Here is a 17,246-nt window from a genome sequence, read left to right as displayed (position 1 = left end):
GGAACATAGAAAATAGATGCAGGAGTAGGCCATTCGGCCCTTCGAGCCTGCACCATCATTCAATAAGATCATGGCTGATCATTCACCTCAGTACAACTTTCCTGCTTTCTCTCCATACCCCTTGATTCCTTTAGCTAAAAGGGCCATATCTAACTCCCTCTTGAATATATCTAACGAAATGGCATCAACAACTCTCTGCAGTAGAGAATTCCACAGGTTAACAACTCTCTGTGTGAAGAAGTTTCTCCTCATCTCGGTCCTAAATGACTTACCCCTTATCCTTAGACTGTGACCCCTGGTTCTGGACTTCCCCAACATCAGGAACATTCTTCCTGCATCTAACCTGTCCAGCCCCGTCAGAATGTTATATGTTTCTATGAGATCCCCTCTCATTCTTCTAAACTCCAGTGAATACAGACCCAATCGATCCAGTCTCTCCTCATATGTCAGCCCTGCCATCCCGGGAATCAGTCTGGTGAACCTTCGCTGCACTCCCTCAATAGCAAGAACGTCCTTCCTCAGATTAGGAGACCAAAACTGAACACAATATTCCAGATGAGGCCTCACCAAGGCCCTGTACAACTGCAGTAAGGCCTCCCTGCTCCTATACTCAAATCCCCTAGCTATGAAGGCCAACATGCCATTTGCTTTCTTCACCGCCTGCTGTACCTGCATGCCAATTTTCAATGACTGATGTACCATGACACCTAGGTCCCGCTGCACCTCCCCTTTTCCTAATCTGTCGCCATTCAGATAATATTCTGCCTCCCTGTTTTTGCCAGCAAAGTGGATAACCTCACATTTATCCACAAATTCATGTTAACTCAAGGTAGCAGTCGTGAGAAAATGGGCTGATATAGGCTGCAAACTATCCAGATCTCGGCAGCATGAAATTTTAACTCCGACGCCTCAGCTGCAAAGGCCCCCTCAGTCTCCCTCCTGAAACCCGCAGAAAGTGACAGCTGGCCAGCAGGTGAGAGCGGAATATGGGGCGGCAGGGAGTTGCCACTGGGAATTGATGGAAAGAGACCAGCAATAGGGTATGTAGCTGGGAGGGGTTGGGAGTAGCTTCGCAGACGGGGGAGGTGGGAGACCCAGGGAAAGGGGAAGCTTAAACATTCCCTGCATCTCCTGGCCTCACAAGGAAAATCAAAATAGAAAGGAAAAACACATTGGGACAGATTTTCGGCTCCTCCCCACTCCATTTTTCACAGAGCAGCATCACAACGCCCCTGGTTGCGCCACCGGCACGAGTTTTGACTCTTGCCCGACCTGTATACCCTGAAGTGCGCCCCGCAGTGAATGCCTCAGAAATCAGGCAGTCCAACGATACCGACACCAGAGAGGTAAGTAATGGACTCCTAAGGTAAGTGTGATTGTTTTTTCTTCTAATTTTTTTGTGTTGTGGTGGCACGGGCAATGTTTTGGGAATATTTTTGTGGCTTATTTTTACATTTGTTTTCCCCCCAGGCATCTCTCGGAGCACTCCCGGCCCGGCTCTTTAGCTCGGGAGCTTCCCATACTAACGCCCCAAGAGAGGTGTACAACGCCTCTGTAAGGACTGGAAGCATCGAACTCCCAAGGATTTATTAGACATTGTCTGGACATTGCGTTTAATATTTTTCTCACCACAGAAAGAAAGCTGGAAGCTGTTTGTGGGAGGGGCCCAGGTGCGGCTCCATGTTGGACTTAGAATGATGGGCAGGGAGTCTGGAATGACAATGGCCAACATAAGGCAGGAGGTGGGCTAATGGAGTCCATCGTTAGGCAAGGTGACCTCGTCAATCAGTGAGTTACCAGAATAATAGAGAGCCATTAAGCCCAGACTGCCTGGAAACAAAAACCCATCACTGGACTCAAACACAGGAAGCCTCGAAAACAAGAAACTTTATTGGGTAAAAGCAGAAGACACACCCACAGGAAGCCTTAACATGAACTTTACTAAACCAGGATGGGCAAAAACAGTTCATGTTAAGAGTATAAAGGTGGCCGCATGGCCATAGCTTCTCTCTTCTGCTCTCGCTAGCTTCGCTTCTACAAGAACCAAGCCCTCCATGTGGTACGGAGAGAAGAAACCTGAAGAGACACCTTTTCATCAGGAGAAGCAGCGAGTAAGCCAACGATCGGTGAGCATTAATTCTGCTCACACATCTTTAAGAGCACAGCCACGGTGTGAGGGGTTATCGTGCGTTCTCCCAACCAAATACTAGGCGTTTTCAAGGGATGTGTTTTAGACATGGATACTTCGTGGTTAGGGGCTTGTTTAGACAAGCCAAAACTGTGTATGGTACTGCATTTGTTTGTTTTACATACCAGGGTGTGTGCGTGCTTTTACTGGGTGAACGGGTGTGCTTTAACTTTAATAAAAGCATTGCTGGTACTCCGTGACTCATTCATCTGTTCAGTACAGTAATCACTCCCGGGTCTAGAACTAGTGTAACGTGTGGGGTGTGTCGAAAACACCTAAGGGAAACCACTTACACCTCCCTTAGCACTGCGCCCTCTTACTCGAGGCCCAGCTGACCAATGTTACTTACTGAGGCGCAAACTTTACTGCCCCGCCGCCATTACCACCTCAAAAACATCAAAGCCAAAAATCACGCCCTTAGTTCTTTGGGCCTCATCTGGCCCTGACTTCTCTTCCTGATAAGTTGGCCTGGTGGGCAAGCCACACGACGAACCCCTGCAGGCTCATGGTTAAAATAGCAGCCGGATTTTTAATTTATTCGTTCACAGGATGTGGGCGCCGCTGGCAAGGCTAGCAATTATTGCCCATTCCCAATTGCTCTCCAGAAGGTGGCAGTGAGATACCTTCTTAAACCACTGCAGTCCGTGTGGTGAAGATACTCCCAGAGTGCTGACTTTGTCGGAGCAGTTCGGTACAACCGAGTGGCTTGCTCGGCCATTTCAGAGGGCAGTTAAGAGTCACACATAGGCCAGACCGGGTGAGGACGGCAGATTCCTTCCCTAAAGGACGTTAGTAAAGCAGTTGGGTTTTTCCGACAAAATGGTAGTTTCATGGTCACCATTACTGATACTAGCTTTTTAATTCCAAATTTATTTAATTAACTCAATTTAAATTCCCCAGCTGCCGTGGTGGGATTCGAACTCACGTCTCTGGATTACTAGTCCAGCAACATAACCAATCTGCTACCGTATCACTATAAGCTGCATGTTTAAAGAAAACATTTGCATGTTTCTGACAGATGTCCCTCCTACCTGGTCAGAAGAGTAGGTAAATCTCACGGGCGATTTTAACTGCACACTCACCCACCTGATTTCTGTCAGGTGGGAAGGGTCAAAATCACCCTTATAGACACTATTGCAGCATGTGGAACATACTCAACTAATAGATTTATAACAGGATTTCAGTGCTATTCTAAGTACATTAATTTCAATAAATTGGTAAAATCAATGTAAATGCCACACAATAAAGGGAAAGGAAAGCCTCATTAGTCAGGTACTATGGAAACCATGCACCATCGCTGATATAATGATATCCAGCCTGACCTCTCCATACGCAGTGAGCTTTCGTTTTAAAGATGAAAACAGAAATGATCTACCACAGGTGCATGTTAATAAAATTACATATAAAGTAGAAGATTTCCTATGGGTGTTGCTCACACTAAGTTGGAGGATACACCATTTTATAATGACAGAGCATTATATCATAAAGCATATAGGGCTCGAGTTTCTGCTTCGGGCACAATCGGAAGACCAAGTCCAAATTGCGCTAGTTTTAATCAACATGGCGAATTTTCGCTAATTGTGCTGTTTGCGGCTCTTCGAGGAGGCTCTTAAAATTAAGGTTTTTTAGGTGCAAGGACACTGATAGGTAGCTTTTAAAACATTTTAACTATTAAAAAATATTTAGTTTACTAAGAAACTGACCACTGTACACCAATGAAATCAGTAAATGGTTCTGTATAGTTTTTTAAAGTCATTTTCAGTTATTTAAAATCAGGTGGTGGAGACCGAGTCAAACTTGCACTAGTTTTCTGAGGCAAAGTTATGGATCAAGTTTCCGTCCAAACTCATTCAGTCATTGGAATCTAATCTGCATCTACCCCATAGGTAGTGTTAGCTGTGGCTCAGTGGGTAGCACACCTGCCTTTGAGTCAGAAGGTTGTGGGTTCATAGTCCCACTCCAGAGATTTGAGCACAAAAATCTAGGCTGACACTCCAGTGCAGGGCTGAGGAAGTGCTGCACTGTTGGAGGTTCCGTCTTTCAGATGAGGCATTAAACCGAGGCCCCATCAGCTCTCTCAAAGTGGACGTAAAAGGTCCTATGATACTATTTCGAAGAAGAGCAGGGGAGTTATCCCTGGTGTCCTAGCTGATCCCTCAATCAATATCACTAAAAAAAAACAGATTATCTGGTCATTATCACATTGCTGTTTGTGGGAGCTTACTGTGTGCAAATTGGCTGCTGTGTTTCCTATATTACAACAGTGACTACACTCCAAAAGCACTTAATTGGCTGAAAAGTAGTTTGGGATGTCCGGTGGTCATGAAAGGTGTTATATTAATGCAACTCTTTCAAGTCTTTTTTTTGTCAAACGTAAAATCTTTCATGAACCAGCAGAATAGGCAGCATTTCAGAACATAATTGTTTATTCTTTTGCCCTTGCGTTAAAAAATATTCCTTGATATATTTAAAATTGGTAATCTGGTGTGGTTTTATTAATACAGATGAAAATAGTTTTATCACAAAATAATAAGCATTTTGAAATCAGGTATCCAGTCCACCACCTGTGAGTAACCCACTTCAAATTACTGAAAATGACTTTAAAAAAATTATACAGAACTATACTGGTTTCATTAGTGTAAAGTAAGTCAGTTTTATTTTAAAAACTTTTAAAAGGTAGCTATCAGTGTCCTTGCACCTAAAAAAAAAACCTTAATTTTAAGAGCTTCCTCACAATTAGCAGAAACTCGCCATGTTGATTAATTCAGTCTGGAGGCGGGACCAATTTTGTGGGCGGGGCCAGATTCTAGTCCAAAGTTTTTTAAACCAGCGCAAAAGATCGCGGACTTTCGATTTATGCTCAACATAACTTACGCTTGAAATTCCTCGATCTTTTGACTGATTTGGAGTGAATTGCACTGATAAACCAGCGCAGCCTAGCCGAAACTCTACCCCCTGATATTTTATACCATGCTTGATGTTCTCCCATGATCTTGCTCACTGTCACTCAGACGATATTTGGAGCATTATACTATGTAATATACAACATCATATAATCTGCTATCACTTTAGTGCAGTAATGAGGAAGTGCAGCATTGTTGGAAGTGCCATTTATCAAATCTTTCGAAGCAGACATTAAACCAAGTCGCCCTGCTCAGGCAAAAGTAAAAGATCCCACGCCAATATTCAAAGTAGAACAGGGAAGTTCAACATTTACCCCCCAATCAAAACAGGTTAACTGGTTAACTATCTGATTTTCTGTTGGTGGGAACTTGCTGTGTGATAATTCAATGAGGTGTTAGTCTACATAACAACAGCAGCACTTCAAAATCATTAATTGGATGTGAAGCATTTTGGAACTTCCTGAGGACATTAGAGACACGATTTAAAATCGCAAATTCTTCTAGTGATGACTGCTTGCAATGATCATGTGCATGTTGTGCTCAGTTTGTAATTGCCAACCCCGCATTACTTTTGCCACCACTGTGCTGATCAGTGAAAGTTGGATGGACAGATCTCTTTCTATTTATTTACTCCATTTTTTTTACAATCGTCATGTCAGCAAGATTAAATGACATGGAGCTTTCTGAAATAGTATCTATGCATTTATGTCTAAAGTTGCCATCATCATCATCGTCATCATCATCACAGGCAGTCCCTCGAAATCAAAGAAGACTTGCTTCCACTCTAAAAGGGAGTTCTCAGGTGACTGTACAGGCCAATACAGGAATTACAGTCTCTGTCACAGATAGGGCAGACAGTGGTTGAAGGAAAGGGTGGGTGGGGAGCCTGGTTTGCCGCACGCTCCTTTCACTGTCTGCGCTTATTTTCTGCATGCTCTCGGCGATGAGACTTGAGGTGCTCAGCGCCCTCCCGGATGCTCTTCTTTCACTTTGGGCGGTCTTGGGCCAGGGATTCCCAGGTGCCAGTGGGGATGTTGCACTTTATCAAGGAGGCTTTGAGGGTGTCCTTGAAGTGTTTCCTCTGCCCACCAGGGGCTCGCTTGCCGTATAGGAGTTCCGAGTAGAGCATTTGCTTAGGGAATCTCATGTCGGGCATGCAGATTGTGTGGCCTGCCCAACTGATGTTGGTGCGTCTATCCTCCCAGTAGATTTGCAGGATCTTGCGGAGGCAGCACTGATGGTATTTCTCCAGCGCAATGAGGTGCCTGCTGTATATAATCCACATCTGTGAGCCATATAGGAGGGCTGGTATCACTACTGCCCTGTAGACCATAAGCTTGGTGCCAGATTTGAAGTCCTGGTCTTCAAACATTCTCTTCCTCAGGCAACCGAAAGCTGCGCTGGCACACTGGAGGTGGTGTTGGATCTCGTCATCGATGTCGGCCCTTGCTGGTAATAGGCTCCCGAGGTATGGAAAATGGTCCACGTTGTCCAAGGCCGAGCCGTGGATTTTGATGACCGGGGGGGCAGTGCTGTGTGGCGGGGTCAGGTTGGTGGAGGACCTTTGTCTTACGGATGTTTAGTGTAAGGCCCATGCTTTCGGAGGCCTCGATGAAGGTGTTGACGATGCCTTGGAGTTCGGCCTCTGAGTGTGCGCAGGCTATTGGTGAGAGCATCAATTTCAGATTAAGATAAAATACAGCTCAGTTTTACCAAAGCTGGTCATGAGATGAAATTGGCAGCAGTAGCAAAGAATCATTTAAAAAAAACAAATTGGTTGTATGGATAATCCTGCCATGTACCGTACTTTCGTGGACAGGTTAGATCTAATTTGTCCTAATTTCAAACCAACAAAGGTAGTGTGATTGACGTATTATCTAGCCAACAGCTTTCAGCACTATCATCAGAATAATGTGACAGTGGAGCATGTTTAGAGCTTCAAGCACAGCTGGCTTTATTCTGAAAATTGACTCCGAGTGCAACCGTTATTGATTATCCTGACATGGTGTAACTGTGCATTAGCTCTTCAGGAGCCTGACCACGTAACTTTTTGGAATATGATAAAACTCTTCACTTGCAACTCCTGATTTTATGAATGGCGATCTGGATTATGAATGAAGGTTTTATGAATGGGAGCCTTGAGAATAGACCTGTCCTTAGCTGTAGTGCTCAGTCAGATATCATGGCTATTTGCACTACTTGTCAAAATCAATCACTGTATCTGGATTTCTATGTGTGTGTGGTCTGTGTCATGTGTGTCTATCTTCCTGTAACTGTCTCTCTTCTTATTGTACTCTCTTTAATTCTTGTCTCAGTTTCTCTGTCTTTGCTGTCCACTTTTTCTTTAGCTATGTCTCTCTTTCTCTTTTTTTCTCTCTCTCTCTTCTCTCTCTCTCTGTATGTCTCTGGCTTCCCACCTCATTTCACCTAACCCTATCAGCATATCCTTCTATTCATTTCTCCCTCATGAACTTATCGAGCCCCCCTTTAAATGCCTCCATGCTTTTTGCCACAGCTATTCCAGGTGGTAGCGAGTTCTACATTCTAAGTACTCTCTGGGTAAAGATGTTTCTCCTGAAGTCCTTATTGGATATATCAGTGAGTGTTTTATATTTATGACTCCCATGTCTGGATTTTGCCGGTGCTCAGAAGGTGGGTTCGGAGGCGAGTCCACTGTCAAAATCTAAAAGATTAACAGCGGGGCGGGATCCCACTGCAAACCACTTCCGTGTCAGTTTCCCAACTGCCAGCTCTGCCTGCGCTTTACGGACCCGACACTAAGTGACGGGTGAGTCAATTGAGATAGTTACAAGGGTGCTTAAAGGTACTTAAACAGCATTTTACCATCTACTTACTATTTTCAAACCTTTTGAGGACTTTCACGGTGCTCAGGGATCACATCAGTTAAGTAGGTCGGGTTTTCAGTGACTATTCATCCGAATAGGTGACAGCTGCAAAAGTGATATAAAAGCTACCATTTCACAGCTGTTCACTTTCCAGTGTTGGAGCCTTCAGGATTTGAAATTCATTTTCAGCTTCAGAAAGTGTTTGGAATAAACTCTCTATCCAGTGTCACCTCCTTGGAGCAACCTCTCTCACCAATGATAGATCGCTTCTGTCATCTCAACTTCAGCTGCCATCTATTCCAGCAGCATCAATGCCCTTGCAATCATCTCACCTTGGTCCTCAGAATCCCACCACGATCAGCCCCAACACCAACATCACCAACAACAACACCAACTTACTCGGCAATTACCTGATGCTGCAAAGGACACAGGGCATCAGCACATGATCACATTACTGCCTGGGATACCAGGGATGACCTCACCATGGCCAGATTTACTTCACTTAATGGTGGACATCCTGGCACATGATGCGCCAGGTTGGCATCACCCCACACCAGCACCATAATGCATCTCTACAATGTATTTTCACAGTCATCAGCATTGCGGGGGGGGGGGGGGGGTACCGTTATGTCTCACGATTCACTGCAACTCACTAAGCCACTTCCAAAGATGCACATAACTCTGTCCAAGAAGGTAAAGTGTTGAAAATAAAGATTTCAATGTTTGACACCACATTAGCAGAAACTCTACATGAACATTGGCTAAAAGACCCAAGTGCCTTCCCTTTTGTGTTGTTAGTGGGTATGATTGGACTAGGATGAGATGGGTGGAGGTGCAAGGTAAGTTGGTGTGAGTAAGAATGTGCAGGGTTAGGTAGGGAAGGCAAAGTGATGGGGATGTGTTGAATGGCACAGCAGGATGAGCTTGAGTGTGGCTTTGCAGTAACGTTTTGTGATCTACTGGGATCATTGAAAGGTTTGCGCTACTACAGCCTGGTCCTCCTAATGACATTCCCACTTGTGCCGCCTTGTACAATGTGCAACGAGGCTGCGTTGGTGTCTTGGGGAAGTCTCTTCCGCCCATTGGAAGTGAAGAGAACATCCCTGTGTGCTCTGACAACCCCCATAAACATCTGGAGGGAGTCATGGGAGAGCCTGGGTGCAGCTGTGCACTTCAGTGCTGTGTTTGCAGCACCTTAATACTGCAGAACACTAACAGCACAACTGTCAAAATGAATGTTGACATGGTCCCTTAAGGAAACCGGCTGATGACGGGAGAAGGCAGGGGGAGGGGGAGGGGGAAGGAGTGGGAGGGGAGGAGGAAGAGGGGGAAGGGAGGGGTGGGAAAGAGAAGGGAGGGGTAGGGAGGGAGAAGGGGGTGGAAAAGGGAGGGGGAAGGTAGGGAAGGGAGGGGAGAAGGGAGGGGAAATGGAGCGGTTAGGGGAGGGGCAAGGGAGGAGGTAGGGAGGGGGTATGGAAGGGAGGGGGAAAGGGAAAAGGAAAAAGGGAAGCAGGATGGGAAGGAGTGGGAGGGAGGAGGGAGGGGAAAGGGAGAAGGGGAAGAGGGAGGTAAGGGGAGGGGGAAAGTGTAAAGGGGAAGGGGATGAGGGATTTGGAGGGAGAAGGGAAGGGAAGGGGAGGACCTCTGTGATAGGAGAGGAATTTGTAAGAGGAAGGGATCTAATGAGAATTGCAAGGTAATATGCTGAAATCTGAAAGACTGCCTGCATAAACAAACAAGAGCTAGTTTTAAGGCAAGAAATAACTTTCTCAGTTCCAGCAGTTTTTGGAAAGTGATGGTCAGGATAGTCTGTTAAATATGGATAAACCAAAATTTCATTTATTTTTCCAATAATTTTTTTGATTAAAAATCAATTCTGAAGATAAACACATTCTAGAATTAACCAGAATGCATTCTCTAACAGTACATGCAGAAGGGTTGGGGCAGCATTTGGAAGCAGTGTGTATATTTGTAAATTTGCTGCCAAAGCCAGGGTTTCACAGCTTCTGCATTTACCTATTCACAATTTACAATTCCTCTGCATGATATGCTTTTGTGATTAAAAAATCCACTCAATTCTTTTCTCCTTCAGGTTATTTATGTCAGCTGGAATTTTTGTTAGATGTAGCTATAGCAACGGGATGCTGCTAATTCTAAAGGCTGACCAAAGATGGGCTTCCTCGTCACTATTAGGTACATTGCAGAGTGCTGTTTTAATTTCATTGGTACAACTTGTTGACAGTCTTGATGTCACTGAATTTCTTGCATCTTCTCAACAGTACATTGGGTCAGAGACATTACATTGACTCTCTGGATCACTTCCACCCACAAATGGTGTTGATGGGTTTTGGTAACCCGGTAGCTTGCCAACCAAACATTGTCTACTGCCAAAACAGCACCACATCCGACAGTGCGATCTGTAAACTGTGTTTTCCTACTTTACTTGTCTGTCATGGGAATATGGAAACTTCTGCTCCCGATAACTGCTTCCACAGCCACAGCAGCTTTCATTTAATGATGTCTGGCTTCTAATACATTTAATGGCTGCATATCATGGCTGCATGTAGTGACACCACTGTTCCCAGCCAGAATTGAGATGATTGGGTAATTCCCTGGTCAATCATGCCTGGGGACCACACTATTCAAGTGACTGGGATTGATTTTATGCACAAAATTTGTTTATAACCATCCTCCACTCACTGAAGTTTGCTGGAGAAATCACCCTACTTTTATCGGGAGAAGATGTTGCAGTTTTGGTCATGAGTACTGTTTGTTGCAGTTCCTGCAGTAAATAAACTATGTAGACTGCTTGCTGCAGTGCGCTGTTTAAATAGACTCTGTTTGCTGAGTAAATAAACTTGGTTTGCTCTAAAATAGATTGTTTGCTGCGAGTCTTGCCGTAAGTCCCACCCCACCTCCAACTCATTGGCTGACACAGTAGTATCAATAGACACTGACCTTTAAGATGTGCCCAACAGCCTACTTTTTCATTGGGTTACATTTTTGCAGCAATCGATAGCAGCGCAAGGAGCACTTTTAGCACCTGGCAGAAAATGCAGGTTAGAGCAGAGTGAACCGACCGTTGATTTTTACTAAAAGAATTATCAAGGTTAGGAGAGTAATAGAGACAGCAGATGAATCCAGTGAGGCAAAATGGAGAGTATTTTTAGCCCCAGGTGATCAAAGTCAGGTGAATCAAAATACCTGAGACAAGCAACAAGGACATCGGAAGAAAAATAAGCCTTACTTTGAAGCAGAAGTTTGAGTCCAATGTTTAAGAGAGAGATTAAAAGGCAAAAAGATTCAGAAAGAAGTGAACTCTGAATTTTAGTGAGAAAGATGAGTGCATAATGACTCATAGTTGTTCAAAGTCCTATCCATGCTCACTTTTCTGTCACCTATTATGGCTTTTTCTGTCAAATCTTTTTTGCTTCATACAGCTCTATTATATATTGTACTAATGGAACACAGACAGACTGAATTTTTAGCACTTTCAATACCACCTATGGAGCTATGGGAGTGACTGTGATCCTACAATTAGCTTCAGTGGCCATGACTAGGGTTAGGAAAGTAAAAAGTCAGCCGCTATTCCCTCCCCAGATTGATATGCAGTGACTTCTGCTGGAGAGTGTGCACATATGGCCATTGAGCGAAGGTGGGATAGGGCTCCACTGTTGAAACAAACTGCCAGCACTCCCTGTGTGAGCTCACACAGGAAAACAAGACGCTCGGATGCACACTGGCAGGTGATTGGCATTCAAGGAAGTGCACCGTGAGTTGGTGCCTTTGGCAGAAAGTGACAAAATTGGACCGAGAAAAAAAATTAAAGCCAGCCCCATGCATTTTAATTCCCTGATGTCAACACTGTGTGGCGTGGAGACGCAGCAGAACTAGAAGTAAACCCTGATACAGTGCCTCAGGAAAAACTGACAGTTTGTAACTTATTTTGCAAGCTGAGGAAGAACAGGTTTTTGGCACCACAGAGGAAATAAGCCTAAAGAATCTGCTTGTGCAGTCCTTCCCATCTGGGCTCACTGCATACTTTTTCATGCGTTAGTGACACACTCAAAGTTTATTTGATGATACTTAAATGAACACTTAATTTGCCTGAAATAAAATAATATTGCCACCTTCATAGTTCCCAGCATTACAGCTTCTCTCTCGCCTCTGCAGTTTAAAAAGTCTTGAAAATTATAAAACTGATGTATAATTTAGCCTCTGCATTGATGGTTAAAAATAAATGTACATATGTAGCAAAGAACAAACAACCTTTGCTCCATTGACTCCTGACTTGAGGAGGGAGAGGGGAAGAAAGGCTGGTTCACATTTCCCCACCGGACTTCCTCACAATTGGCTTTTGGCACTGATATGTGTGTTCATTCTCTAGTAAAGAATGGTAAACTGACATTCTGTGGTTCTGATGCCTTAACATGAAATATTAGACAAAATCATCCTGCAATCCAGTTATCTAGCCTCCCAGCTAATATGAAAAAAAATCAAGATATTTATCATCTTTGGAAATAGATCAATGAAGTGCCACATTTAGTGAACTGTATAAGCTGCTCGACTTGTTAAAGAGGAAAATAAAAATCTATTTCAGGCAGGAGGAGACCAGGTGCCGATTTGTTCAACTCACTAACTGCCCTGTTTTTCAGGGGAACGATTGCATGATTTTGTGTCCAAGACCTGCCCAATGCCATTTTCACACAGACCTCAATTCAGGGGGCCAATGCTTCCCACCCAAAATAGATGGGAGTCTAATTGACATATGATGGATTTACGACCTGGAGGCCATTTTGGTTGCCACCCGCACTTCTATCAACCGTTTCCAAACCTGCCCACAAACCATGGGTGGTTCAAGCCGCAAGGATACCATTCTCCCAGGTAAAACATTGGGAAATTTTAGGAGACTTTTTACTTGCATTAGATAGCATTTCTTGGCTACTTAGAGTATTTCCAAGTGCTTGTAGTGGATGAACAACATTCTCAACTGTTAAAGAACTTCTGGAAATGAATGATTTTCATCATGGGCGTTTATGCCTTAACTGTCCAGTCACTAGATAGTTGTGCATCTTTTCCACTTTTGACCCCACCTCAGCAAAAGGACTGATCTGCCAAACTTTAATTTTGCTTGCTGTTCCTTAGCCTTTCCACTTTCTGTTGCAACACAAACACTCCCCCCTTTAATCAATCCACTTGTTGATATCACACCTAATGTTTATCACAGTGATGCCTTTTTCTAAATTGATTCTGTCGCTTTTAAATGCCACCTCTTCTACATTACTAATGGTCCTGTACATTCAGCCAAAGTTGCAGTACTACATCATTGATTTCTGTGTTGCCATTTAAAGTGATTTCAGCCTCACCCTATCAGAGTAATTGAATTAAAACTCCAACTGCCGGAACACAAACTACAAAACTAGAAACAAAACATGTAATCACTTTCTACACAAACTGACTTCTGACTCTAATGCAGATTCAACTTGCAGACTGAGGAATATGAGTGTTGGGGCAAATCCAGCATGCATCCTTGTGTTTTAAGCATTTACAGCAAGCAATTAAGAGAGTAAATGGTATGTTGACCTTTATTACGAGAGGATTTGCTTATAAGAGTAAAGATATCTTACTGTAATTATATAGGGCACTGGTGAGACCACACCTGGAGTAGTGTGTACAGTTTTGGTTTCCTTACCAACGGAAGGATATGCTTGCCATAGAGGGAGTGCAATGAAGGTTCACCAGACTGATTGCTGGGATAGGGGTATGCCCTATAAGAAGAGAGAAGAGAGATTGAGTAGACTAGGCCTATATTCTCTAGAGTTTAGAAGAATGAGAGGTGATCTCATTGAAGTATACAAAATTCTTACGGGACTTGACAGGGTAGATGCAGAGAGGATGTTTCCCCTGGCTGGGGAGTCGAGAACTAGGGGTCACAGTCTCAGAATAAGAGGTTGGCCTTTTAGGACTGAGATGAAGAGAAATTTCTTCACTCAGTGGGTGATGAATCTTTGGAATTCTCTACCCCGGAGGGCTGTGGCGGTTCAGACATTGAGCATATTCAAGACAGAGATCGATAGATTTTTGGATATAAAGGGAATGAAGGGATATGATGCAGGCAAATGGAGTTCAGGTAGAAGATCAGCCATGATCTCGTTGAATGAAGGCTTGAGGGGTCAAATGGCCTACTCCTACTCCTATTTCTTATGTTCTTATGTACTAGTTGATCTCCTGCCTTGTTGATCATGGGTGATCTGAGTCCTGCAGTGCCGGTTCTGATGTTACCACAGTCCAGCAAAGACTAACGCAATAGTGATTCGATCATCATTGAAACGTAAAACACTTACCAAGCAATATATTATATGATTGACATGAGATAAAAATATTACAACCTTTTCTAAAGCGGAACAGTATTGGCCTCACATTTTCAATGCCTAGAAATTCGGATTTTAATGCATTTGCCCAAAATTTCTTTCTCCGCTAATTTATGAAACCTGTTTAAAATAAATGGGTTACAACTTCTGTTAAAACAGCAAGGAATTTCATACAAAATATTTTAGCATTTATACAATAATATTCTGATAATGGTTTTCATTCTGTGAATTTCGATAACACCTACTGAAAGAAACGAGTGAGGAGTATAAGATTTTACAATTACATATAGTAATTGCTTTCATAATTTACATAAAATTTGTGCACTGAACTTTTTAGACGAGCACTTCATTACATTTTAACCACTGATCTCAGAAACATTGAGCTGGGGGAAAATTCCTTTCAGAATGCAGATTATTTCACATGTTGCAACACCATTTATTGTTAATAGTTCAAATAGGAAAATATACATCTGGAAAAACGAAAGTAACTGAGAACATCAACTATTGGCAAAGTGTCTGTGGAATCAGGAGGAACTAAAGGAGCCCTTTCCTGGAAATGTTTATTTCAAATCTAGATGTGATGAGGAACTGATTTATTCCTCATATGTTGTAAAGGAAAATTGTTGAGTTTTAGTGGGTTATTTTTCCCATAAGCTGTAAACAGGTGCTAAATGGGTGATGTGCTAATAAGAAACGTCGGTTTGAAAGTCCAGATTTAGTGCATAGTTTTCGGATTAATTGATGATTATTATGATTTGAATTATTATAAAACTGCAGGTTTAGCACTCAAATGCTGATTGGATGCAATTTTCCTGGAACTGTAATATATATAGTATAGCCTGCACTCACCCACTTCCATTGAAGGTGTGGAGTGCAATGGCTGTGATGGAAGGATGTCACACGGAGCAAGAGAGAGGGCGCCCAGGTTCTCCGATGCGGCTCTTGAGATCCTGGTGTAGGAGATAGAGGGAAGGATGGATGTCCTCTACCCACAAGGGAGAAGGAGGCCTCAAAGGCAGCTGATGCGCACGGACTTCATCTGTGGGACAGCTTGAGGCATCTGGCTTCCCACCCTTGACACAGTTCAGCTACGGCAAAGCCTTAAGGTGATCAGAGTATATACCCAGCTGCTTGAGAGTTATACACTTCTGATCAAGAAAGCTAATTTTTAAGTCAATTGAAACTACTTCCAAAAACCTGTCGCTTTAACATCAAATGGCAAAGATCTTTGTAGTCTATTCAATTTGTCAGGTGTCAGCTTTGGCTCAGTGGTAGCAGTTTCACCTCTGAGTTAGAAGGTTGAGGGTTGAAGTCCCACTCCAGAGACTTGAGCCCATAATCCAGGCTGACATTTCAGTGCAGTACTGACACCAAAATTCAGGGTCCAGATAAGGTCCGTTACCACCGTTTTGCGGCGGCCATGCGGCGGAATCCAATGGCCACCGCTTTCTGGTTGAATGGCGGCAAGCTAAATTAGGCAGGGTTTTTTTTTCTGGCGGTCCCCACTTCCACTCCGCCATTGCCAAGCGGCGATAAGTGCATCATCAGTGCGTGCACCACCAGGACCACCTACCTCCGTCCATATTCAGCCCGGAAAATCGAATCCCCGCCGAGCAGTGCCCTGGCCAGCTTTCTCTGTCGGTGCACCTTCTCTTCTCACTGCGAGCCCTGGCTGTGCAGCGGCCTTTAAAGGCAAGGGCCCACTGCCGCGGCCGCCATCTTTTTTTTTTTTGTTGGCCGACTTCCATGTCGGCCAGACTAATGTGCCCCCGGGTTCGGCTGGGCCGGCAACAGGCAGCCTTGCACCCCCTGTTGCGTGCCAGGCCGCTGGCCCGGCCGAAACCCTTCCTGGTGGCCCAGTGGCCGATCCTAAATCTTCGCCGATTATCTGCCCTTTAAAGCAAGGGCGATACATGGTGACGCAGACACGCAATGATGTCACCACTGCTCCGCCGCTGAGTGACAACGGCGGAGAATCCGTCCCACGCCCACTTCCTCCCCTCACCAGCAATTACCGCCGCACATCCACCCCCATTATGACCAGCTTCCAGTCTGCTCCGAACAAAAGGACAAACAGATGAAAATCAATCGAGAACCCGACGGTAAAAACATTTAAAAAATGGAAAATGCGCTAGTTTTCTGGCGGGCATGAATTTCGGCCCCACTGTCTTTGAGATTAACGTTAAACCAGTGGACATAAAGGCTCCCATTGCAATATTTGCAGAAGACCAGGGAAGTTCTCCCAGTATCCTGGCCAATATTTAGTCCTCAACCAATAAAAAAGATGTTCTGGTCATGTATCTCATTGCTGTTTGTGGGGCCTTGCTGTTCGCAAAATGAGTTTCCCTACATTACAACTGTGACTAACTTCAAAAGTACTTAATTGACAGTAAAGCGCTTTGGGAGGCACTGATGTCATGAAAGATGCTATAAAATGCAAACTGTATGGGGGAGAAATTGCCCCTTTTTGTGCCGCATGTTTGCGACTCCGGGGGGGTCACTAACGGGACACAAACACTTTTTGCCCGGGGGAGGGCACTACCGGCCCTCGGGAAATTGCCCGGTAACCGGCGGAGGAGCTGCCATGGCAGCGCCGCACACCGCAGGTAGCACCCCCGGGCCGCCGCACAACTTCCCATGATGTCATCGCCGTGCGCGGCATCCTGTTAAGGCCGTGCGCCGTCCCCTTTCCGCCCCCATCGGATATTGCTCTGAGCTTGGCGAAGCTAGCGTGAGTGGGTGGCTCGACCTGCCTCGCGGGTCGCAAACTGGGCCGACACCCGCTTGTGGGGCGGAAGTTAAAGGGGAGGTCGCGAGCGCTCCGTGCAGCCCAGCTCTCCGCTTTGGGTGCCGGGCTGCAGCTCCGGTACCACGTTGCCCTGGTGGCCTAGTGGAGTGTGCAAGCGAAAGGGAGGGGTGTTGAAACACGTCAGCACTA

The sequence above is a fragment of the Pristiophorus japonicus genome, chromosome 12 (genome assembly GCF_044704955.1).
Source record: "Pristiophorus japonicus isolate sPriJap1 chromosome 12, sPriJap1.hap1, whole genome shotgun sequence".
In the NCBI taxonomy this organism is placed as follows: domain Eukaryota; kingdom Metazoa; phylum Chordata; class Chondrichthyes; family Pristiophoridae; genus Pristiophorus; species Pristiophorus japonicus.
This window is presented reverse-complemented; position numbering follows the sequence as displayed.